A 26822-nucleotide genomic window follows, 5' to 3' on the forward strand; every position below is an offset into this window, starting at 1 on the left:
TGTCCACAAGTGTCTGCAGAAATTCAAAATCTCCCAGAAATTCAAAATCTCCTTTATCCTGTAGTCACTTTTTTCACACCTGTGCCATCGAGCCTGTGACATAGCACTGTGATATTCAGTGGGCCTCACACAATCCAAGTGTCCAATGTCCACAAGTGTCTGCAGAAAATCTAAATCTCCCCTGTCCTATAGACACCTTGTACCTTGTTTTACATTACTATATAGTTTGTAGGATTTTGTCTACATTTCTACCAAAAATGAGGAAGGCTGGTGGAAGAGGCCGTGGAATTGGGCGGGGGTTGGCAGCTGGTAATGATGGTGTTGGTGGTTGATCTGATGGTAGTGGCAAAAGCAAAATAGGATCGAATGCAGGAGGTGTTGAGCCTGCGTCATCGTCTGGCTCCATAAGGCTTCGAAGGCTTAGTTTTCTAGGACTTGGCAAACCGCTTTTAACGCCAGAGCACCAGGAAATAGATTTGTCTTACATTGCTGACTCAGCCTCCAGCTCTATCGCCTCCTCTTCTGAAGTTGTAAAAAGTAAAAGCACTGAGTCGTCATTGGAGGCTCATGTTCATGAACCACACCTTTCCTTGTGTCCTTCACCACAACCAAGATTGAAGGATGACGCTGGCCATACTACTGATTACTCCATGGAGCTGTTTTCACATACTATGCCTGGGTTATCAAGTGAAATGGTGAATTACCCAGGCCAAGATGAATCTGACATGGAGTGCACTGATGCACAGCCGCTGATAGATGATTCTGCTGGTACATTCACTCAGAGCACTACATTGTCCTCCCAGTGTATAGAGCCAGATTCTGACCCTGATGAGACTCAGGTGCCCCTTCCCGCACACTATACCACCATACACGGTGACACAGAGGAAGGTGCACATGACATTGAAGAGGAGGTGATGGATGACCCAGTTGTTGACCCAGATTGGCTTCCATTGGGGGAAGAGGGTGCTGTTTTCAATAGCTCAGATGAGGAGCATCCACAGCAGACATCAACATCGCAACAGCTGTTATCTGGCAGGCCCGGAGCACTCCAAAGACAGGTTCCAAAAATCAAAAGAGTTGCTGGACAGCTTGTCCAGAGGGTCAAAACATCACAGCGTGCTAGGCCGCAAAATGTCTGCCAAAGTAGGAAGAGTGCAGTGTGGCACTTTTTTGAACAAAATCCTCATGATCAGGCCAAGGTTATCTGTAAGAAGTGCACAAAGACGTTTAGCCGAGGGAAAAATCTGAAAAATTTGAATACCAGTTGCATGCTTAGATATTTAACCAGCATGCACTTGCAAGCGTGGACACAACACCAAACCTCAAGTGCCACATGTGCAACTGATCACAAAGAAGGTAGTCAGCAACGCTACATTGTTTCCCCCACTGTAAGCCCACCGGTTAGCACAGCAGCAAATGTTGAGGTGTCGTTGCAAGGCCACAGCAGTCAGGGAATCCCACTGTTATATCAACGAAATACTGAATCTAGGCCATCAGAAAGAACACCAACTCCATCACCATCATCAACCCTCTCTCGTCCGCCCTGTCCACCGCTACTTCCACCATATGCAGCTCTCAAGTCCAGCTCACCCTCCCAGACACTATGAGTAGGTCAAGAAAGTACTCAGTCTCTCATCCGCGTACACTGGGTTTGAACGCCCACATTGCCAAACTAATCTCGTTTGAGATGATGCCCTATCGGTTGGTGGAAAGCGCAGCTTTCCGCAAACTCATGGCCTATGCAGTACCACGCTATGACCTACCCAGTCACCACTTCTTCTCTCGCAAAGCCATCCCAGCCCTCCACCATCATGTGAAAGACCGCATTGTCCATGCACTCAAGCAGTCAGTGAGTGGAAAGGTGCACCTCACAACTGATGCATGGTCCAGTCGGCATGGCCAGGGCCGTTACGTGTCCATCACTGTGCACTGGGTTAATGTGGTGGATGCAGGGTCCACAGGGGACAGCGGTAGTGGGACAGTGCTGCCTAGCCCATGGTATAGGAAACAGTTGGCTGTAGGCGTTCCACCCTCCTCCTCCTCCTCCTCCAGAAGCAAAAGCTCGTCCACAGTGCGCAGTCGTACGAGCACTCCATCTGCAGCTGCCACTGTTGCACACGAGGTGTCCCCCTATCGAGCAGCTAGTGGAAAGCGTCAGCAGGCTGTGTTGCAGATGATGTGTTTGGGCGACAGACACACCGCCGAGGTGCTGGCCGAGTACTTGAAGCGACAAACTGAGTCATGGCTGGGCAGTGTACATCTTGAGGCAGGCAAGGTAGTTAGTGATAATGGCCGTAATTTTGTGGCAGCCATAGCCCTTTCAAAACTCAGCCACATACCTTGCTTGGCTCACACCTTGAACCTGATGGTGCAGTGCTTCCTCAAAAATTATCCGGAGTTAACAGCCCTGCTCCATAAGGTGCGAAGACTGTGCGCGCACATCCGCCGGTCGCCTGTACACTCTGTTCGTATACAGAAGCTGCAGCGATTGCTCCACCTTCCCAACCACCGCCTCATTATCGACATTGCAACAAGGTGGAACTCCACCCTGCACATGGTGGAGCGGCTGTTCGAGCAGAGGCAGGCAATAATGCATTTCTGGGAGGATACACGGCCAGGCACTTTGAGAGCAGACATGGAGTTGACAGGTGCGCAGTGGTCGAAGCTGAAAGACCTCTGTAAAGTCCTTCAGTGTTTTGAGGAATGCACACGGCTGGTAAGCGCAAACGACGCCATCCTAAGCATGAGCATCCCACTTATGCGTCTGCTCATGCAAACTTTGACGCACCTTAAGGAGCAGGCGTCTGCAGCCAATGTTGACGAGGAGGAAGAGGTGGAGGGAATCCTTGATGACATTCAGCCATTGTCTGCTCAGGGACCTCTCCTGGATGAGTTGGAGGAAGAAGAGGAGGAGGAGGAGGATGATGGGGATGATTACTTAGGGGAGGAGGATGCATCTCGTGGGGCAAGTGAAAATGTTGGCGTGGCAAGGTCTGGTACAGGGTTTGTGCGTGACTGGAGGGATGTGGATTTGCCAGAAAGTGCTCCTCCAACCAGCACTCGCAGTGCATCATTGACACCGGGAATATTGGCCCACATGTCAGATTATGCCTTGCGGATCCTAAAAAGGGACCCCCGCATTGCCAAAATGATGAACAATGATGACTACTGGTTGGCCAGCGTCCTGGATCCACGCTATAAAGGCAAATTACAAAACATCATGCCACAGGAGAACCTTGACCTAATATTGGCTAATAAACAAGCAACTCTGGTAAATCGGTTGCTTCAGGCATTCCCAGCACACAGCAGCGGTGATGGTTCTCACACGAGCCGTACGGGCCGGGGGCAGCTTGGCAGAGGTGTTCATGGTGCACACAGCAGAAGTGGCATTGGAGACAGGGGTTTCATGACAATGTTGTGGACTGATTTTTCAAGTACCGCTCACACAACTGGTGATACAGCATCGATGGAAAGTGACAGGAGACAGCAGTTGTCAACTATGGTTACAAACTACTTTTCCTCCCATATCGATGTTCTCCCACACAGGTCATTCCCCTTTGACTATTGGGCTGCTAAACTGGACACCTGGCCTGAATTGGCACAATATGCCTTACAGGAGCTCGCTTGCCCAGCTGCAAGTGTGCTATCGGAAAGAGTCTTCAGTGCAGCTGGATCAATCCTGACAGAAAAAAGGACCCGTCTGTCAACCCAAAATGTGGATGATCTAACCTTCATTAAAATGAACCATGCATGGGTTTCCAAGGATTTTGTCCCACCTTCCCCTGATGACACACAGGGTGACAGAAAAATGGCTTGCTTTGGTCCACCTCTTCCTGGGACTTGACCTATTTCGCCTTTTGCATCAGCTGAATGTCCACCATCAACATATGCCACTTTCTAAAACTCCCTAACTGTGCTGCCTCCCCCCCCATGGCCGGGGTCACCACCTAGCGCACGACACTGTGCGAGTGCTGTTGCCCTGGACAGGTGGGTAGGCCGACTCTTGGGCACGGGCACTGGCACAGGGTCCCTCATAGTGCAATCAAGTGTCTCTGACGGTGGTGGTGCAAACCCGCCGTCAGACACACCGCCGTACTATGAGGGGCCCAGTGCCAGTTCCGACGCCCACAAGTGGGCCCCCCTTGCTTGGGCAGGGCCCCAGCACTTGTAATCTTTACCTCTCCCTGCTCCTCCGCTGTGTAGTCTGGGCCATCAAATCCATACTGTGCCTGACACCGTCTGAGCCTGCCTCCTGATGTATAGACATATCTTTTGAATTTGTACGCTATCCATACATGTTATCCGGGGATACGGTACCCTTTCTCACCTTTGTGCAATCACTTGCAAGCCATACTGGGCCTTACACCGTCTGAGCTTGCCTCCTGATGTATAGACATATCTTTTGAATGTGTACGCTATCCATACATGTTATCCGGAGATACGGTACCCTTTCTCACCTTTGTGCAATCACTTGCAAGCCATACTGGGCCTTACACCGTCTGAGCCTGCCTCCTGATGTATAGACATATCTTTTGAATGTGTACGCTATCCATACATGTTATCCTTGGATTCGGTACCCTTTCTCACCTTTGTGCAATCACGTGCAAGCCATACTGGGCCTAACACCGTCTGAGCCTGCCTCCTGATGTATAGACATATCTTTTGAATGTGTACGCTATCCATACATGTTATCCGGGGATACGGTACCCTTTCTCACCTTTGTGCAATCACGTGTAACCCATACTGGACGTGAGAACGGCTGGCAAGCTGTTAAGCAAGCTACAGCACCTGTGGTTTGCACACGTAAGTTTTTCATTTTTTTCAGGAATGACAGTTAGGCCTAATTCCGGAACTGCGGTTGACCTGCACTTACTGGGAAATCATTGTTCGCGAGTAATAATTGTAATCAGTGATCCCCATCACTAACGTTGTTCAGCGGGTTATCTGCACCTGTAAGCGACAAACGCTGGCCTTTTCAGTGTAGCGCACATGCAGCCATGGACATGTAAGGGCATGACACACCAGTTATTGGCCAATCTCATGTGCCAGAGCCTCACGTGTCCCTCTAGTAAGCCGGACTCGGACCGTGGGGCATGACGGAGTCTCGTTCGTTAACGGAATTAAGCTTGCAATGTGTGCATCTGTTCTGTAGCTGGCATGGTTGAGGTTGCCTGTGTTGAGTCAAATTACGCCGTAGGCTCCACTCCTGGTGGTGCCCTTCTGGACATTCCTTTAAGGTTCAGCTTTGCAACCATACTGCCCACATAAAACAAACACTTTGCCTTCATGAACGCTGTTTGGAGGGTCATGACTCGTGGGAATAACGCCGCCCAATCAGTTAACCTGCTAGAGAGATCCTTCGTTGCTCCCAAGCATGACATCACACTCCCTAGGAGGAAGGTAATGCTGGTACATTGACCCAGACCACTACATTCCCCTCGCACGCTACACGGCCTGAATCTGACCCTGATGAAACTCAGGTTACCCTTCCCATATACAGTTCCATCTTACACGGTGACAAAGAGGAAGCTGCAGATGAAAGTGCAGGTTCGGCCCACCCGCCATCAGACACACCACCGTACTATCAGGGGCCCTGTGCCAGTGCCGTCGCCAACGAGTGGGCCCCCCCTGCTTGCTCAGGATCACAGCACTTGCAAGGTTGAAATACTGTGCAGTGAGATGGAAGATGGGGACGACGAGGAGTCCAGACTAGTACAGGGATTCCATAGCGAGGAGACTTATTTGTTTGTTTTCAATGTTGGGACAGCAATTTTTGGGGAGCACTATACTCTGGAGAATGATAGATGGGGCCCACCATACACTGGAACATTCCAAAGGTGGACATCAGACACTGGAGCAGCATTTACAGGGCCCATTATACACTAGAGCATTAGAAATGGGGCCCATTATGTTTGGAGCATTATTTGGGCCCATAAGACAGTGAAGCTTCATCCATGGGGACCAACATATACTGTAGCATTATGTGGAGCTCATCATATACTGTTTCAAACATTATATGGGACCAATGATTCTGTATGGAGAAATAGATGGGCCTCGTCATGAGATGTAAAAAAGTGAGGTATTTTTCATTGTACTATACCGCTATTTCTCTGCCGTATCGGAGCATGATGAGTTGTGGTATTTTGTGTTAAAGGGGCGCTCTTTCGCCCAGGGCACATGAAAACCTGGAGCCAGCCCTACCCCCCCACAACTTTAGCCAAATAACCCCCATTTTTCAGTGCGTAACTTGTATTATGAAGTTAATTAAGGTTGACCAGCTTAAGTAAGAAGAATTGATGCTTTTGGCATTCAAATGAGCACTGTAGGTGTGTTTCCTGTCCTCCTCTCACTGCCGACTTTTATTCCCCATTGACTTACATTGGGTTTCGTGTTTCGGGACGACCCCTACTTTTCCCTATAATCGGCCGATCTTGCTCGACCCGACTTTTGGAAAAGTCGGGTTTCACGAAACGAAACTCGACCATAAAAAAACAAAAGTCGCTCCACTCTACTGTCAAGGAAAAGTGATTTTTTTTTTTTCCTGACATCATATTTTTTTTAGATGATAAAATTAGTTCATAGCAACCATATCAGTAATTTGTGGCCATATGATGAGCAAGCTATTGTCTACTAATCAGAAGAGGTGCTGGTTGGTGATGCCCGCAATTAGGAGGAAGTTTGCTCCCATCAGGCGGCGGTGAAATATTCACATGGCTGCTGAACTAGGGTATTGTGAATCAATTCAATTGTCGAGCAGTTACTCTTTTAGCTCCATCCACCAGCGAGAGACTACTCTGTAGATTCAACCTTTTATAATGAGTAAAAGATGAAAAATCAAGGTATGGCATAAATTACATTACAGCATAGTAGCTTTCGCCAAGTGTGCACTCACAATAAATTTTATTTTACATTATAATTACATAAAGAGAATATAAGTCAATGACACACCTTCAGAAAGGCTACTTAAAATCTTGAATTGCTTAAGTCAAAATATTAGGCAACATAAATGGATCAATGTACTGAAAATTTCCATATGCAGAATATTTTTTTCTTGTTCCATGTTACTGCTTTATGGGTTTAAGAGTTCACTGTTGCTAATTATTTAAATGTGTACGATAAAATGTATGTTTTATTTTTGTCAGTTTAGCATCTGTTGGGAAAATAGGATATTGAGTTTGATTCAGTTTAGCATCTGTATCAATTTAATTTTGTCAGTTTTGCCAACCACCTAAATAAAGCATGAATTGCAATTCAGTGTTTTTAACCTTTATGGCATGCAGAATAAAATCTTACATGAATTCTTAAATACTTATGGGAATGAATTGCGCATATATTGCTAAGTTTTGCATTTCTAAGATCTTGTAAATCAGTGTTTTTGGTAGGATACATACTGTAGGCTTGTCTAATTTGCCAAGAGATTTTTCTTCCCTCACCACAGGTCAGTTTCTTCACAAAAATATTCTGCAGTATGTGGATAAGGCACTTAATAAAACATAAAATAAAAGGTTCCCTTATGCACTTGTTGTTACACCTTTAATCACAGACTACACAGTTCTCCAGTTCTCAATATGGCTGCTGATGCATGTGACCAGATCTGTTCATCTTCCTCCTCTTTTTAAAAAAACACTATACATGTGAAGACTATTTTTCAATTGGAGGATGCTGATGGATGGGTCTGGTCATAGTATTTGTCATTTATTTATTAAGCCTACTTGTGTAGCACCATCATATTCTGCACAGATATTGTCATAGTGGTCCTTTTTGGGGCTCACAATCTAAATTCCCTATCAGTTTGTCTTTGGAGTGTGGGAGGAAACTGGAGAACATGAAGGAAACTCATACAAACACAGAAAGAACATACAAACTCCCTCAGATCGGGTCCTCTTCCATTAACAACCATTCAGTGAAAAGCAGCAATTTGCAGTTTGAGATGATGGTTGTACTAACAAGTGCAGGAAGAGAAACTGTAAGGGTGGGTGCACACGCTGCGGATTCTGCTGCGGTTCCGCAGCAGATTCGGCCGCTGCGGGTCCGCAACAGTTTTTGCTGCGGTGTACAGTACTATTATTCCCTATGGGAATAAAAAAACGCAGTGTAGACAGTGCGCTTTTTTCCACGCGGTTTTTCTGCGGTTTTGAAACTGCAGAAAGAATTGACATGTCAATTCTTTCTGTGGAATCCGCAGCGGTTTGCCATTTCCTCCATTGTGGAGATGAAAAACCGCAGGGCAAAACCGCAGAGCAATCCGCAGGTAAAACCGCAGGTCTTTTGACCTGCAGATTTACCTGCAGATTTTACAAAATCCGCGCGGCCAAATCCGCACCCCAATCCGCAGCGTGTGCATGTAGCCTAAAAAATATATTTGCAGGTCAGGTGTCATAAAATCATGTCCCCAACACATTTCATTAAAATAAAGTGTCCCTTTTTAAGAAGGTATAGTGTGAGATTTTTGTGATTCCACCTTTGTAGACCAGGATATTTTTTCTAGCTAGTTTATCAAAATCAATTTAGAATTTTTTTTTAATTATTCATGGGTTTTTATTGTAACATTATTTATAGTATAATATGGAAGTATTATGTATTGGGTGTTACTAGTTAAATGTGCATATCAACGCAACATAAAGTTTATGTTATCTATAGTTATTCTATGATAACTCATGCACAAATGACACCTACACATATATTACACATACCATAAATACAATTGTTTTCCTTGACTATGGCAACTCATCTATCTCAACACCAAAATATAATATCAATATCTGCAATTTTAAGCATCCAAAAAAGAAAAAAAACCTTAACAAAAAAATGAAAACTTGATTGGTCCTTCTTGACATAATCTTCACCTTGAGAAAGTGTTCAAGCCCTATTTTTTTTGCAGTACATATGGGAGATGGCTCATCACCCTTATCCACTCATCTTTCCCATAAAAGGCTTTAGTTTTGAGCTACGCCTGGTTAAAGTACTAATCCAGCATGTTTTTTCAGTACTGGAGTAGTGCTTTAAACCTAAGGTCTTTGCACCTACTCATATACTCACCTTTCAGCGTATTCACCTTTTTTTGATGCCGCTCTGGTCCCAGAGTGCCATCTTGTGACTGCAGCTTTTAATTAGCCAGAAGTAAGAAGCTATGACACAAGTTTTCAATGCAAGTCTATGAGAGCGAGAATGAGGCTCTCAAACTTGTATTGAGTTGCGACCTCCGGCTTACTACAGCAAACACTGGAGCATCCGGCAGGTCACAAACTGCGTGAGACCAAAGGGAGCGGTAATGATAACAGTGAATATGCAAGAATATGCATGTGAGACAGGCAGCAGGGAACATAGATTTGAGGCAGCCCTCTAGCTATAAAATAAAAAAATTCTGGAGTGATGCTTTAAGTACTTAATGCTTTTAACGTTTACAGCAATAGAAAAGTTCATGTATTCATTGATCATTATGTCCCGAGGCACCGTGCATGTATGTTTGCATTTTGGACACATAGCATAGTTGTTCACCTGTTCATTAATGTAATACTAATGGTGTGTTTGCCCTATTTTTTCTTGTTTCTGCAGTACATACCCGGGGGCTTCTCATCACTCTTATCCACCAATCTCCCCCATACAAGGTATTAATTGTGAGGTATGGTATGTCTGGTTTCCTTTTCACTCCCCGTTCAGATGAGGCCTGGTTTGGCTCCTGGAGAAGTAAGATGTCAGGATCCTGTCATCGCCAGCATGCAGCCTCCTCTGAGCAGGGACTCACCCGCACTGTAGGGGGGCCCGGGGTCAGCTACAGCTGGAAAGTACAGATACACAGGACCTGTGGATGCTGAAGTTTAGCAAGCAGTCACATGACCTATGGTCATGTGACTGCAAGGAGCGGGGCATAGAGTCCTGCTTTCAGACATGGCAGGACACTATACAGAAATACTCAGAGTCAGGCAAAATGGAGGTCATACACAGAGATATCAGTAAAGCACCAGGGATGAGACAGAACGGATAGTCAGGGCCAAGAAGAAGTCAAAACCAAACAGACATAGAAGGTACCAAGCAGAATCCAAAGCAATATCCAGAGAACAGACCGAGTCATACACAGAGAATCAAGCAACCAGAACACAGCACAAACACACTCAGGGGTCATCACACAATACCAAGGGCGAAAGTATAACTGACGGGGATGGGAGCGTCCTGAGGCTATAAGAAGCCTCTCCCAGAACCAGGGAGAGGCCACAATCATAGCCCCAGGTATGCAGGTAAGCCTGCACTGGGATCACAACCTTTAACCCCAGAAATGCCAGTCATCAGCACTGGTTCCAGACATTAACCCCACATGTGCGCACTGAGATCATGACATAAGACTTTTAGCCATATTATAAGGTACCCTTTGACGTGATTGAATGGCTTTTGCGCTCTTTGATCAAAATAATGCTAAGTACCTTACATTTTTAATGTTTACATTTAAAGCAATATTGGTGTTCATGAATTCATTAGTCGCAGTGTGCTTATGCAACATATATTTTACAGTTACATAGCTACACAGGTTGATAAAAGACCTAGGTCCATCAAGTTCAACCTTTCTCCTCCAATTGTACATTTTTATGTTCATATCTTGACCACATAGAATAGATGTGCACCTGTACATTAATTTAATACTTAAGGTGTGTAGGTTCTATTTTTTCTTTTTTGTAACCCCTACTGATAAATCAAATGCATTCCCAGATTGTATCTCAACATTAAAATATAATATCAATATTTGTAATTTCTAAGCATTCAAAGAAGAAAACACCATTAAAGGGAATCTGTCAAACCCTTTTTTGAGATATCATATATTGATATCATTCAATTGTGTGTCACATAAGGATTCTCTTAGTACTTTTGCTTCCCCCTGACTCCGCACCTTTCATGCATAAATACCTTGTTTATATCGGTTCAGATGTATGTAAACTGCTGCTGTCCGGTCAGATGGGCGGGGCTTATTCACCTGCTCCCCCTCCCTGTCTTGCTCTACGCATTTCTTCTTGTGTAGAGCAAGACAGGGAGGGGGGAGCAGTTGAATAAGCCCCGCCCATCGGACCGGACCATGGCAGTTTACATACGTCTGAACCGATATAAAAAAAGGTATTTATGCATGAAAGGTGCGGGGTCAGAGGGAAGCAAAAGTACTAAGAGAATCCTTATGTGACACACAATTGAATGATATCATTATATGATATCTCTAAAAAGGGGTGACAGATTCCCTTTAAAGAAGAAATGAAAACTTGATTGGTCTTTCTTGACATAATCTTCACCTTGAGGAATCATTCTGGGCCTCTTGGCATAGATCAGCTAAAAACTGTCAAGCAAAAAAGATTAAAGAAAATTACACATAATAAAACTGCTGAGCATCAATTCAAAAACCTAAATTTAAAAAGTCTTCACACCTCATCCTAAGCTGTTGAATCATAATGATAAAATGAAATCTGTTATTAGATGGAAACGCTGTTTACAGCAACAGCATTTTTTGTGAAAAGATATGATTTTGGTCATAGCACTAAAAACTTATCTACCATAACATTACTATCATTTTTCTCTGCACGTAAATATGAGAAAATGTTCCATAAATTTTGCAAATACTACTTTTATGAAGGACAGAGACCTTCAGGTATCAGAACAATCTGTAAAACAAGCAAGAAAATGTTTCTGAAGTTGAACAAAAAAATGACTAACATGTGGGGAAAGGAACTGTTTCTGTGTATCAATCTTCACAAATGTCAAATAGAGGTAAAAGCAAGGTAATTTTCCCAGCATGTGCAACCATCACTGCTAGAAAATGTCTTTTTATATTATACCTTTTACATGTAAATGCTAAGACGGAAATAGTTTTGATGGTTCCCTTAATAAAAGGACAAATTGAGTTGGATAAATGGCCTAAAAATACAATATACTGTACGTCGGCTTCCATTGAAGCGTAATTTGAGCACTTAACCTTTTTTCTATTTATGTTGTCTCTGGTAGTTTTTGTCTTAGTGCTCATGGTCAATGTACTGTATCCAGGACAGGCTCTAAAATCTCTGTTAACTGTAGTTTTAAGACCAAGCCAATGCCTAATACAGCCCATACTTACTATTTCTCCTTAGGCGAGAGCAATTCCCCTATGGACCTTCCCAGTCTGATAATATAGTTTACCTAGGCTGGTTATCAAAACTGTGAGGGACCTCAAGTCGTTTTTTTTTTTAAAATATTTATTTACAGAGACCTTTCTAATGATCTTTTTACTCTTAGACCTGTGACGGGGACAAGGGGGCATCCTCTACGTCTGGAGGAAAGAAGGTTTAAGCATACTCACAGACGCGGATTCTTTACTGTAAGAGCAGTGAGACTATGGAACTCTCTGCCATATGATGTTGTAATGAGTGATTCACTGCAAAAATTTAAGAAGGGACTGGATGCCTTTCTTGAAAAGTATAATATTACAGGGTATATACACTAGTCTCCTTAATATTGCGTTGATCCAGGGAGCTAGTCTGATTGCCGTATGTGGAGTCGGGAAGGAATTTTTTTCCCCAATGTGAAGCTTACTGTTGCCACATGGGTTTTTTTTGCCTTCCTCTGGATCAACATGTTAGGGCAAGTTAGGATAGGATATGGGTTGAACTAGATGGACTCAAAGTCTCCCTTCAACCTTAATAACTATGTTACTATGTTACAGGTGTTTCTCACAAAATTAGAATATCATCAAAAATTTAATGTATTTCAGTTATTCAAAACAAAAAACAAAAAACTTATATTATATAGAGTCATTACAGAGTGATCTATTTCAAGTGTTTATTTCTGTTTATGTTGATGATTATGGCTTACAGCCAATGAAAACCCAAAATTCAAAATCTCAATAAATTAGAATACTTTATAACACCAGCTTGAAAAATTATTTTAAAATCCAAAATATTGGTCTCCTGCAATGTATGTTCAGTAAATGCTCTCAATCCTTTTCCATCAATTACTACATCAATGCGGCATGGCATGGAGGTGATCAGCCTGTGGCACTGCTGTGGTATTATGGAAGCCCAGGTTGCTTTGATAGCAGTCTTCAGCTCATCTGCATTATTGGGTCTGGTGTCTCTTATCTTCATCTTGACAATACCCCATAGATTCTCTATGGGGTTAAGGTCAGGCGAGTTTGTTGACTAATCAAGCCCAGTGATACTGTTGTTTATCAACCAGGTATTGGTACTTTTGGCAGTGTGGAAACATGACAAGTCCTGCGGGAGAATGAAATTTCCATTTCCATAAAGCTTGTCGGCAGAGGGAAGAATGAAGTGCTCTAAAATGTCCTGGTAGATGGCTGCACTAACTTTGGTCTTGATAAACACACCAGCAGATTACATGGCTCCACAAGCCATCACTGATTGTGGAAACTTCACACTAGACCTCAAGCAGCTGGGATTGTGTGCCTCTCCACTCTTCCTCCAGACCCTTGAACCTTGATTTCCAAATGAAATACACATTTTACTTTCATCTGAAAGCAACACCTTGGACCACTGAGCAACAGTCCAGTTCTTTTTCTCCTTGGCCCAGGTAAGGCTGGTTTCACATTAGCGCATTTTCAGCACGCGCACGGCCGGGGGTAGCTCCGCCCCCGAGCCGGCTCTCTGCCCGGCGTGCCCGCCCCTTCCTTGTAGCGCCGCCTCCTAGCGGACAGCGGCGCCTGCGATCGGCGCACCCTATCTTTAGCATAGGGTGCGCCGATCGTGCGCAGGCCGTGCGCTAGTTGCGCTTTGACCTGCGCTGCGCACTTTTGACGGTGCGCCGTGCGCGCCAAAATCCGAAAAGTTTGATTTTGGCGCGCACGGCGCACCGTCAAAAGTGCGCAGCGCAGGTCAAAGCGCAACTAGCGCACGGCCTGCGCACGATCGGCGCACCCTATGCTAAAGATAGGGTGCGCCGATCGCAGGCGCCGCTGTCCGCTAGGAGGCGGCGCTACAAGGAAGGGGCGGGCACGCCGGGCAGAGAGCCGGCTCGGGGGCGGAGCTACCCCCGGCCGTGCGCGCGCTGAAAATGCGCTAATGTGAAACCAGCCTAAGATGCTTCTGGCATTGTCTATTGGTCATGAGTGACTTGACACAAAGGAATGTGACACTTATAGCCAATGTACTGGATGCATCTGTTTGTGGTGGCTCTTGAAGCAATGACTCCAGCAGCAGTTCACTCCTTGTAAATCCCCTTGATTTTTGAATGGCCTTTTCTTAACAATCATTTCAAGGCTGTGGTTATCCCAGTTGCTTGTGCACTTTTTTCTACCACACTTTTTCCTTCCACTCAACTTTCCATTAATGTGATTGGATACAGCTCTCTGTGAACAGCTAGCTTCTTTAGCATTAACCTTTCTTGGCTTACCCTTGTGGAGTGTGTCAATGACTGCAGTGTGGACAAATTAAGGAACCTTTTAAATGCTTAGGAAGCTTTTGCAGGTGTTTTTTTTAATTGTTCTAACTTACCGAGATAATGACTTTGGGTTTTCATTGGCTGTAGGCCATAATCATCAACATTAGCATAAATAAACACTTGAATTAGATCACTCTGTAATGACTCTATATAATATGAATTTCACTTTATATATTAAAGAACTGAAATAAATTAACTTTTGATGATATTTTAATTTTGAGAGATGCACCTGTATTTATTAGGTTAATACAAGTACAGTAAATGGCACATGCATGGATCTAATTATATAACTTATGGATATCTATCCATCTACACAATATCAATCTATCTATTTATATATTTTCACATCTAATCTAACATACCAAAAAGAGACAAAAATGCATGTATCAAAAACGGGGCAAAAAAGCATACAAAAAAACAGTGAAAAATGCAAGGGAGCTAAGGTGCGGGATTCAGCTGCGTGAAAGCCTAAACAAACACTGATCATAGGAATGTGCCCTTACAGCCAGGACAGCGATTTGAGCAAGGCATGCTTGCTCATCACTAGTTAGAATGAAAAAAATATAGTGGTCACTTTTTAAATCTTGGGAAAGCTCTCAGAGAATGTCTCACAGAGGTCTCACAGAACTGTAAGTGAGAGAAGAGGCAGAGAGCAGAGGACTAGTGGGAGGACATACAAGGAGTGGGGGAACCATGGATGGATAGGTAAGGAGTCGTGTTGAACTAGTATACTCGTTGCTCGCGTTTTCCCGAGGATGCTAGGGTGTCCACCGAGTATTTTGGCGTGCTCGGAGATTTAGTTTTCATCGCCTCAGCTGCATGATTTGCGGCTGCTGGACAGCCTGAATACATGTGGAGATTCCCTAGCAAACAGGCATTCCTCACATGTACTCAGCCTGTCCAGCAGCCGCTATTCATGCAGCTGCGTCGACAGAAACTATATCTCCAAGCACGCCAAAATACTTGGAGGTCACCCGAGCATGCTCGGAAAAACCCGAGCAACAAGTATACTCACTCATCACTACTAAGGAGCTGTGGCAAGAGAGGCTGGGAGCAGAATTACACTCAGTTATTGTAATCCAGTATCTGTCTGCAATTATTAGTTACTGGATGAGCAGGTTCATGGGACTTGAACCAGATTTGATGTTTAGTTGTATACTATTGTTATCAGTGTCAATGAGAGAGTTATTGTCCTCTTCCCCTGTGTTGATATTCTGTACTTATCCCACCATGCAGCTTATGAATGTTCTCTCCACTCATTAACTGCAGGGTAGTTCTCTTCCCCTCTGCCTGTGTGTTGACTTTCTGTACTTTGCTCAGACTTGCTTTACATGCAGCTTGTGTATATTTATTGCACTCATTAACTGCAGGAAGTGCTAGGAGAAGTTCCCATACCTAAATGATTTCAGTCAGCTGGATGAGATCAGGCTGGCTGACACCTCGATAGATTCAACCTGCCTGGCCAGTTTGAAAGGGAGAGGAAACTGCCCATGTTCGGCATCTAGAGAGGTCTAGATGGTCGGACATAGATACGAGTCATGCTATCACTAGGGGGCACCATACTGACCTTCAAAGGTACATATGTTTTGAATGGGGCATGATTTGTAATAAGGTTAATTTAGAAAAGCATTTTTTTACATGTTTTCCACAGCATTACCTGTTTTCTCTGGTGGCACAACCCCTTTAACTTCTATTTCAAAGTGTATAAATTAACAACCACAGTAAAATATAATTACTGTATAATTTTAAAAACAATATAATATTGTCAAGAGGATGTACAATAGTGTTCACACTGTAAAAGTGTGAATGGCAGAGAAAATGAGGAGTATTAAACAATTCAAAGATAGTCCTAGAATTAAAAATAGATACTTAACAAAGCTACATATAACAATCTGGTCCCATTTTCCTTAATTTTGCTGTTAATGCTACTTTTTTTCTGAACAACCAGAGGTATTTTCATTTTTGCATTTTCGCTTTTTGCTCCCCTTCTTCTCAGCCATAACTTTTTTATTTTTCTGTCAAAATGGCCACGTGAGGGCTTGTGTTTTGTGGGACAAGTTGTACTTTTGAATGACACAATTGGTTTTAACATATCAAGATTCCAAGAGCAGTGAAACTGCGGTGAAAAAAGTGTATTGCCACACTTTTTTTTTTACCATAATCACTATATGATAAAACTGACCTGCCATTATGATTCTCCAGGTTATTATGAGTTCATAGACACCAAACATGTCTATGCTCTTTTTTATATACAGTAAGTGGTGAAGTAAAATCAAAACTTTGGTGGAAAAAAAAGGCGCCATTTTACGAGACCTGCTCTGTCTCCATTTTTTATGATTTGCGGCTGGGTGAGGGCATATTTTTTGCAATCTGAGGTGACGTTTTTATCAATACAATTTTTTTGCAGATATGATCTTTTGATCGTCCATTATTGCATTTTAATGCAATGTAGTGGCAACAACAAGATGTAATTCTGGCGTTTTGAATTTGTTTCTCATTTCACTGTTTACAGATCGGGTTAATTCTTTTTTTACATTGATAGTTCAGGTGTTGGGCGCTGGGATTCTCCTACTGCATGGACAAGGATCTCAAGCCTTGTCTGGTGCTGTGGTCTTCCATTCAGGCTTGGCCGCTGGGATGACTGCTCAGCACAGACTTTGGTCCTAGCGCCTTGCCCAGGCTCGTGCTGCAGGTGTAGTTACTGCTGGCCCCCCCAGCTAAGCCTATAGTGACTACTAGTTTACACATGCAGTGCTGTGCTCTGAAGCCTAAGTCCAGATTTCACCCTATTGAGCATGTCTATGATATGGTGCCTTCCCATTGGTGCTCGGGTGATGTGTTAGCTTCAGATTGTTCCACAGGCAAGGTGCTGTGTGTATGGACTTGATCAAGGTATAAAAAGCTCTCAATGGTGCATGCCTGTGTGCTAGTATCATGTGTGTTTGGTGTGTTGGTGGCTACTTTACCACCCTGTGTGCATGCGTGCCGCTAATAGCACTGCGAGTGTTGGTCTAGACAGGTAGTGTAGGGTGGAATTCCCGCTTGAACCTAGCACCTGCACCAGGCATCCTCAGGGGTGCGTACTATAGCATACTGTGTGTCAGAGCAAGGTCAGACACCAGCTTAGTCTTCTCTGGGGGTTAAGTCACAGGGACCCCAATTAGTATTTTTCTATATGCCTGTGCAGTCTAACAGGGTATAGTCCTTTTTGCTTTGATTCATAGTACCGCTCTGTGATGTAACAGAGCTTGTTACTTAGTTTTCTGTTCACACAGTGTGACGGTTAACACTGTGTGTTTTCATTGCTACTTCGCTGCCTTTAGTTCTCCATTGTTCACATTAGCTGCAGTTTTACATCTCTGCACGGTGGACCCCGGGTTGCAAACGCACTATGTTATTATATTTTATTTAGTGCATTCTGCCTACCCTAACATTGGGTGATTCTGAAAGAGGCGATACCAAATATGTGTATGTTTGATTTTTTTAACTGTTTTACTTTGAATGGGATGAAAGGGGGGTGATTGACAGTTGCATTTAACAGGTTAACAACTGCGGGTGGATCGCGATTCTACCCGCGCCTGTTAGAGGCACATGTCAGCTATTAAAAACAGCTGACATGTGTCAGGAAAGATTTGGACTCAGCGCCAGAGCCCACATCAAATGGAGGGATTCCGATGTGGGCATACTGTTACATCCAACATCGGAAAGGGGTTAAAGGGGAAAAAACATTTCAGTTATATCTTTCACCAATTTGTGCAGTACAAAATTACCCTTCCTCTATGTATGCAAAAAAAACCCTGTTTGGGAGAGAAGAACAGACAATTCGCGGCGCCCTAAGTGCGTAAACACAATATTGTAGTCTTTAAAGGGTGCACAATTTTATGCACTCACCTGATAGAAGACTAATATAGCTTTGGATTATATATCCTCAAAAATCCTTCCTTTTGGGATACTTCTCAGAAGACAGGGCTTGCAGCTTGCCTCGGGTGGATCCAAGTGAAAGAGCCAGGTTCAGGCTCACACAGGATGAGTAAATCAAGAAAAACACATCCAGCCCATAAATGGCAGCACTTCCCAGGACTCACATCCAAAGATGATATTCCATATTTTTATTTCATAGGTTAAAAAAGAGATACAACGCGTTTCAGGTACAGTGTATATCCTTCATCAGGTATCATAAAAACACAGTACGAATCCTAATAGTATAAAATTCAGTTACACTTATATATAGTAGCAACCTTTTATCCCAGTCTCAGAAACTTGATTTAGGGTGTGGACCAAGTTCAGGAACACAGTTCAGGAACACACCCACTGATTGATCCAACCTTGACAACATGGATGCAAGACAGAAAAGAAAAAAAAAAACCCAAGAGGAAAAAAAACCCAGAGAGAAAAAAAAAAGCAACGTTCAAACTCTCTCTATGATATCATTCAATCCATTTGGATATATTGTTCCCAGACGATATATCCAAAACGTTTCTTTCCGGTTTAAAAGAGCATTCCTATTTGCAACACCAGAGGTTATCTGCTCCACCGGAGTTACTTTTATGTTAAAAATTTTGCTATGTTTAACCCCTTCCTGCCAGCCGACGTACTATCCCGTCCATGGGACCTGGGCCCCTATGCCCATGGACGGGATAGTACGTCTCAACGATCAGCGGCGCCCACGTGGTGAGCATTGTGATAATCAGCTGACACCCGGCACAATGTGTCAGGGGCGGTCACGGACCGCCCCCGACACGTTAACCCCTTGCACACCGCGATCAAACATGATCGCGGTGTACCGGGAGTTAAAGGGAGCATCGGCAGGGAGGGGGCTCCCTCCGTTCTTCCCTGAGCCCCCCACGGCAGCGCAATGTGCAGCGCTGCTGCGGGGGGGCTCCTTTCCTCCAGGCCCCCGAATCCAAAATGGCGACGGGGGCCTTCGGGGGCCTGCAGGAAGCTGGCTTCCTCAATGCCTGCAAAGCGCAGGCAAGAGGAAGTCTGCTTCAATGCCTGTGACAGATCGCTGATCTGTCACAGTGATCTGTGATGTGACAGATCAGCGATCTGTCACAGGACAGTGATGTCCCACCAGGGACTATGTAATAAAGTAAAAAAAAAAGAAAAAAAAAGTGTAAAAATAATTTTAAAAAAATCGCCAAATAAATTAGTAAAAAAAAAAAAAAATATTCCCCAATAAATTCATTTTTAAAAAAAACAAAAAAAAAAACAATAACAGTACACATATTAGGTATCGCCTCGTCCGTAACGACCCGCCCTATAAAACTGTCCTGTTAGTTAACCCCTTTAGCGAACCCCTTAAAAAATAAAAATAAAAAACGAAGCAAAAAATAATGATTTATTATCATACCGCCAAACAAAAAGTGTAATAATGCGCGATCAAAAAGGCGCATATAAATATCCATGGTATCGCTAAAAAAACATCATCTTGTCCCGCAAAAAACGAGCTGCCACACAGCATCATCAGCGAAAAAATAAAAAAGTTATAGCTCGCAGAATAAAGTGATGCAAAAATAATTATTTTTTATATAAAATAGTTTTCATTGCATAAAACCGACAAAACATAAAAAAACGACCTAAATGAGGTATCGCTGTAACCGTACTGACCCAAAGAATAAAACTGCTTTATCAATTTTACCGCACGCGGAACGGTGTAAACACACTCCCCCAAAAGAAATTAATGAAACGCTGGTTTTTGTTCATTCTGTGTCCCAAAAATCGGAATAAAAAGCGATCAAAAAACGTCACGTGCCCGAAAATGGTACTGATAAAAACGTCAACTCGTCCCGCAAAAAATAAGACCTCACATGACTCGGTGAGTCAAAATACGGAAAAATTATAGCTCTCAATATGTGGTGATGCAAAAACTATTTTTACAATAAAAAGCGTCTTTTAGCGTGCGACAGCTGCCAAACATAAAAACCGCCATAAATAGTAAATCAAACCCCCCGTTATCACCCCCTTAGTTAGGGAAAAATAATAAAATTAAAAAAATGTATTTATTTCCATTTTTCCATTAGGGTTAGGGCTAGGGTTAGGGTTAGGGTTAGGGCTAGGGTTAGGGCTTGGGTTAGGGCTAGGGTTAGGGTTAGGGTTAGGGCTGAGATTAGGGTTAGGGGTGTGTTGGGGTTTGGGTTGGAGTTAGAATTGGGGGTTTCCACTACTTGGGCACATCAGGGGCTCTCCAAATGCAACATTGCGTCTGATCTCAATTCCAGCCAATTCTGAGTTGAAAAAGTCATATGGTGCTTCTTCCCTTCCAAGCTCTGCCATGCGCCCAAACAGTGTTTTACCCCCACATGTAGGGTATCAGCCTACTCAGGACAAATTGCAAAACAATTTTTGGGGTCCAATTTCTCCTGTTACCCTGAGGAAAATAAAAAATTGGGGGCAAAAATATCATTTTTGTGGAAAAAAATGTTTTTTTTATTTTCACGTCCGAGCGTTATAAACTTCTGTGAAGCCTATGGGGGTTCAAAGTTCTCATCACACATCTAGATAAGTTCCTTAGGGGGTCTAGTTTCCAAAATGGTGTCATTTGTGGGGGGTTTCCACTGTTTAGGTACATCAGGGGTTTTCCAATCGCGACATGGTGTCCGATCTCAATTCCAGCCAAAAACGTCAAATGGCGCTGCTTCCCTTCCGAGCTCTGCCATGCGCACAAATAGTGGTTTACCCCCACATGTGGGGTATCAGCGTACTCAGGACAAATTGCTCAATAACTTTTAGGGTCCTGTTACCCTTGGGAAAATAAAAATTGGGGTGAAAAGATCATTTTTGTGGAAAAAATATGATTTTTTAATTGTACCGCTGTACGTTATAAACTTCTGTAAAGCCCTTGTGGGTTCAAAGTTCTCACCACATATCTAGATAAGTTCCTTGGGGGGTCTAGTTTCCACAATGGGGTCACTTGTAGGGGGTTTCCACTGTTTAGGTACATCAGGGACTCTCCAAACGTGACATGGCGTCCGATCTGAATTTCCGCCAATTTTGCATTGAAAAAGTCAAACGGCGCTCCTTCCATTCTGAGCTCTGCCATGCGCCGAAACAGTCGTTCTCCCCCACAAATCAGGTATCAGCGTACTCAGGACAAATTGCACAATAACATTTGCAGTCCAATTTCTCCTGTTACCCTTGGTAAAATAAAAAAAATTGAACCTGAAGTACTTTTTTTGTGAAAAAAAGTTAGATGTTCATTTTTTTTTAAATATTCAAAAAAATTCCTGTGACGCACCTAAAGGGTTAATAAACTTCTTGAATGTGGTTTTGAGCACCTTAAGGGGTGCAGTTTTTAGAATGGTGTCACTTTTGGGTATTTTCTATCAAAAAGACCCCTCAAAGTGGCTTCAAATGTGATGTGGTCCTAAAAATAAAATGGTGTTGTAAAAATGAGAAATCGCTGGTCAACTTTTAACCCTTATAACTTCCTAACAAAAAAAAATTTTGGTTCCAAAATTGTGCTGATGTAAAGTAAACATGTGGGAAATGTTAGTTATCAAGTTTTTTGTGTGCCGTATCTCTGTGATTTAAGGGCACAAAAATTCAAAGTTGGAAAATTGCGAAATTTTCAAAATTTTTGCCAAATTTCCGTTTTTTTCACAAATAAATGCAAGTTATTTGAATGAAATTTTACCACTAAAATGAAGTACAATGTGTCACGAGAAAACAGTGTCAGAATCACCGGGATCCATGGAAGCGTTCCAGAGTTATGACCTCATAAAGGTACAGTGGTCAGAATTGTAAACATTGGCCCGGTCATGAACGTGCAAACCACCCTTGGGGGTGAAGGGGTTAATTAGTAGATGCCTTGAGAGACTATGTTTTAAAAAGCCGTTTTTTGCTCTATTCCTGTGACCATTGATGCGTGACCGCAGTGTCTGCACAGTGCGTCCCACATATTGCAAACCGCAACTGCATGTGATTACATATACCACAAAATCACTGCTACAGCTGAGTCTTTGTGAAATCTCAAAGACCTCACCAGTACTATTACATTTGATGGTTTTAGCCCCGTGATCTAGGATCCCACAGGTACAACATTTTTTAGAGGTGCATTTAAAAACTCCGGTTCCTTGAGAAACACCACATAAAATTTAATCCATGCTTTTTTTTATATTTTTTTCCTTTTGAATCCAACTGTTTTTTTAATTTACTGGGGGCCACCAAATTTTTCAAAGTTTTCCCCCTTCTATATGTAATCCCTGGTTTATCAGGGAGATGTTTTCCCAAAACAGGGTCACGCTTCAAGATATACCAATATTTTGAAAGCACAGTTCTTATTACTTTATTTCCCCTATTGAATGTGGTCACAAAATTCAATTTCCAGCGATCATCACTTTTTTCTTTACCATTGGTCAAATTATCCCCCTTCCTATTTTTTCCTTTTAAACATTCCTCCTGTGTTTTTACTTTGTTGGTGAGGTCTTTGAGCTTTCACAAAGACTCAGCTGTAGCAGTGATTTTGTTGTATATGTAATCACATGCAGTTGCGGTTTGCAATATGTGGAACGCACTGTGCAGACACTGCGGTCACGCATTAATGGTCACAGAAATAGAGCAAAAAACGGCTTTTTAAAACATAGTCTCTCAAGGCATCTACTAATTAAACATAACAACATTTTTTGCATAAAAGTAACTCCGGTGGAGCAGATACCCTCTGGTGTTGCAAATAGGAATGCTCTTTTAAACCGGAATGAAACGTTTTGGACATATCGTCTGGGAACATTATATCCAAACGGATTGAATGATACCATAGAGAGAGTTTGAACGTTGCTTTTTTTTTTTTTTTTTTTCTCTCTGGTTTTTTTTTCCTTTTGGGTTTTTTTTTTTCTTTTCTGTCTTGCATCCATGTTGTCAAGGTTGGATCAATCAGTGGGTGTGTTCCCGAACTGTGTTCCTGAACTTGGTCCACACCCTAAATCAAGTTTCTGAGACTGGGATAAAAGGTTGCTACTATATATAAGTGTAACTGAATTTTATACTATTAGGATTTGTACTGTGTTTTTATGATACCTGATGAAGGATATACACTGTATCCGAAACGCGTTGTATCTCTTTTTTAACCTATGAAATAAAAAAATATGGAATATCATCTTTGGATGTGAGTCCTGGGAAGCGCTGCCGTTTATGGGCTGGATGTGTTTTTCTTGATGAGCCTTCCTCTATGTAGCTTTTTTTCAATTTTAGATTGTAGTTCTAGATAGTTTACAATAAAAAAATTAAGTTACTGCTAATGTTCCCTATAAAAAATAATTGAATGAAGTAGAATTAATTACACTTGAGTGGATCAAACCACAAAGGATTTATTTATAGTCAAATTTATTGAATTCATGCAAATTCGAACATTTTGAGATTTTGTGTGGCTGAGTGGGTTTCCCCATAATGCTCTGCATCTATGACATATAAACTTGTAAATTGGTGGTCAAAACATTGGCCATCACAGATCAGCAATTCCCATTAGGGTGTGTGGCCGCTGCGGATCTGCAGCAGTTTTTGCTGTGGTGTACAGTACCATAATATCCTATGGATATTAAAAACCGCAGTGCAGACGGTGCGGATTTTTCCGTGCGGTTTTCCTGCGGTTTCTAAACCGCAGAAAGAATTGACATGTCAATTCTTTCTGCGGATTCCGCTGCGGTTTGCCATCTCCTCCATTGTGGAGATGAAAAACCGCAGGGCAAAACCGCAGGCTAATCCGCAGGTAAAACCGTAGGTCTTTTGACCTGCAGATTTACCTGCGGATTTTACAAAATCCGCGTGGCCAAATCCGCACCCCAATCCGCAGGGTGTGCACGTACCCTTAGTCTCTCTCTGTCATAGAGTGTAAGCACTTATGGATAGCAGGGTGGTCACTCTCTCTTTTTCCTATAGAGTGTAAACTCCTATGGTCGGCACAGTTCTCTAGCTTTCTCCTCTAGAGTATAAACTATTCTGATTAGCAAGTTCCTCTTCCTCTCTTTTGTGAAGAGAAAAAAATAATCTTGAAATGTCATTGGAAACATACTGTATATAGCATTTGGAATATTTACTGTATAGGTGAGTTTAAATGCACTACCTTCAATTTACATACATAAAAAGTCACTTTTAGACATCTTTACAATTATTATTTTGCTTTGTTCATGCATCATTAATACCCATTAAAATAATGTGCAGTATGTTCATGCAATGCTCTTGCTTCATATCACATAAAATTTATATTATAATCCCATAATTTCCAACATATAAATTTTGAATGGGGGACATAAAATGATGTTATTGCATAATTAATTGCTGTATTTTGCTTTTGCGGAATCCTACACAATTATAAAGAAAGTAGAGTCAGCACAGACAATAATATAACAGTGAATGTATTAATCAGGAATGGCAGCTGTTCTGCAGTCCATTAGTCTCTATGAAGGCTTTAAAGCAAATCAACCACTTGTATTTAGTATTAGCCAAAACCTTAAAATCTATAATTTCTGTATTTATTTCACATCTAAAAGAATAACTTAGAAATGCAATTACGAAAAATTGCCATTATAAGAAGATTACTTCTTTATGATATTGTCATAGATAGAGTTGAGCGACTTTTGGTTTTTTAGGGTCGTGTTTCGTTTCGTGAAACCCGACTTTTCCAAAAGTCGGGTCGAGCAAGATCGTCCGATTATAGGGAAAAGTCGGGGTCGTCCCGAAACACGAAACCCAATGTAAGTCAATGGGGAATAAAAGTCGGCAGTGAGAGGAGGACAGGAAACACACCTACAGTGCCCATTTGAATGCCAAAAGCATCAATTCTTCTTACTTAAGCTTGTCAACCTTAATTAACTTCATAATACAAGTTACGCACTGAAAAATGGGGGTTATTTGGCTAAAGTTGTGGGGGGGGAGGGCTGGCTGCAGGTTTTCATGTGCCCTGGGCGAAAGAGCGCCCCTTTAACACATACCACAACTCATCATGCTCCGATACGGCAGAGAAATAGCGGTATAGTACAATGAAAAATACCTCACTTTTTACATCTCATGACGAGGCCCATCTATTTCTCCATACAAAATCATTGGTCCCATATAATGTTTGAAACAGTATATGATGAGCTCCACATAATGCTACAGTATATGTTGGTCCCCATGGATGAAGCTCCACTGTCTTATGGGCCCAAATAATGCTCCAAACATAATGGGACCCATTTCTAATGCTCTAGTGTATAATGGGCCCTGTAAATGCTGCTCCAGTGTCTGATGTCCACCTTTGGAATGTTCCAGTGTATGGTGGGCCCCATCTATCATTCTCCAGAGTATAGTGCTCCCCAAAAATTGCTGTCCCAACATTGAAAACAATCAAATAAGTCTCCTCGCTAGGGAATCCCTGTACTTGTCTGGACAGGTGCTGTAGCTTGCTTAACAGCTCGCCAGCCGTTCTCACGCCCAGTATGGATTGCACGTGATTGCACAAAGGTTAGAAAGGGTACCGTATCCCCGGATAACATGTATGGATAGCGTACACATTCAAAATATATGTCTATACAGCATGAGGCAGGCTCAGACGGTGTTAGGCCCAGTATGGATTGCACGTCATTGCACAAAGGTTAGAAAGGGTACCGTATCCCCGGATAACATGTATGGATAGCGTACACATTCAAAATATATGTCTATACAGCATGAGGCAGGCTCAGACGGTGTTAGGCCCAGTATGGATTGCACGTCATTGCACAAAGGTTAGAAAGGGTACCGTATCCCCGGATAACATGTATGGATAGCGTACACATTCAAAATATATGTCTATACAGCATGAGGCAGGCTCAGACGGTGTTAGGCCCAGTATGGATTGCACGTCATTGCACAAAGGTTAGAAAGGGTACCGTATCCCCGGATAACATGTATGGATAGCGTACACATTCAAAATATATGTCTATACAGCATGAGGCAGGCTCAGACGGTGTTAGGCCCAGTATGGATTGCACGTCATTGCACAAAGGTTAGAAAGGGTACCGTATCCCCGGATAACATGTATGGATAGCGTACACATTCAAAATATATGTCTATACAGCATGAGGCAGGCTCAGACGGTGTTAGGCCCAGTATGGATTGCACGTCATTGCACAAAGGTTAGAAAGGGTACCGTATCCCCGGATAACATGTATGGATAGCGTACACATTCAAAATATATGTCTATACAGCATGAGGCAGGCTCAGACGGTGTTAGGCCCAGTATGGATTGCACGTCATTGCACAAAGGTTAGAAAGGGTACCGTATCCCTGGATAACATGTATGGATAGCGTACACATTCAAAATATATGTCTCAGGAGGCAGGCTCAGACGGTGTCAGGCACAGTATGGATTTGACGGCCCAGATTACACAGCGGAGGAGCAGGGAGAGGTAAAGATTGCAAATGCTGGGGCCCTGGCCAAGCAAGGGGGGCCCACTCATGGGCGTCGGTAC

This window comes from Dendrobates tinctorius, unplaced genomic scaffold (assembly GCF_039654945.1).
Source record: "Dendrobates tinctorius isolate UK_male_01 unplaced genomic scaffold, ASM3965494v1 ptg000079l, whole genome shotgun sequence".
Lineage (NCBI taxonomy): Eukaryota > Metazoa > Chordata > Amphibia > Anura > Dendrobatidae > Dendrobates > Dendrobates tinctorius.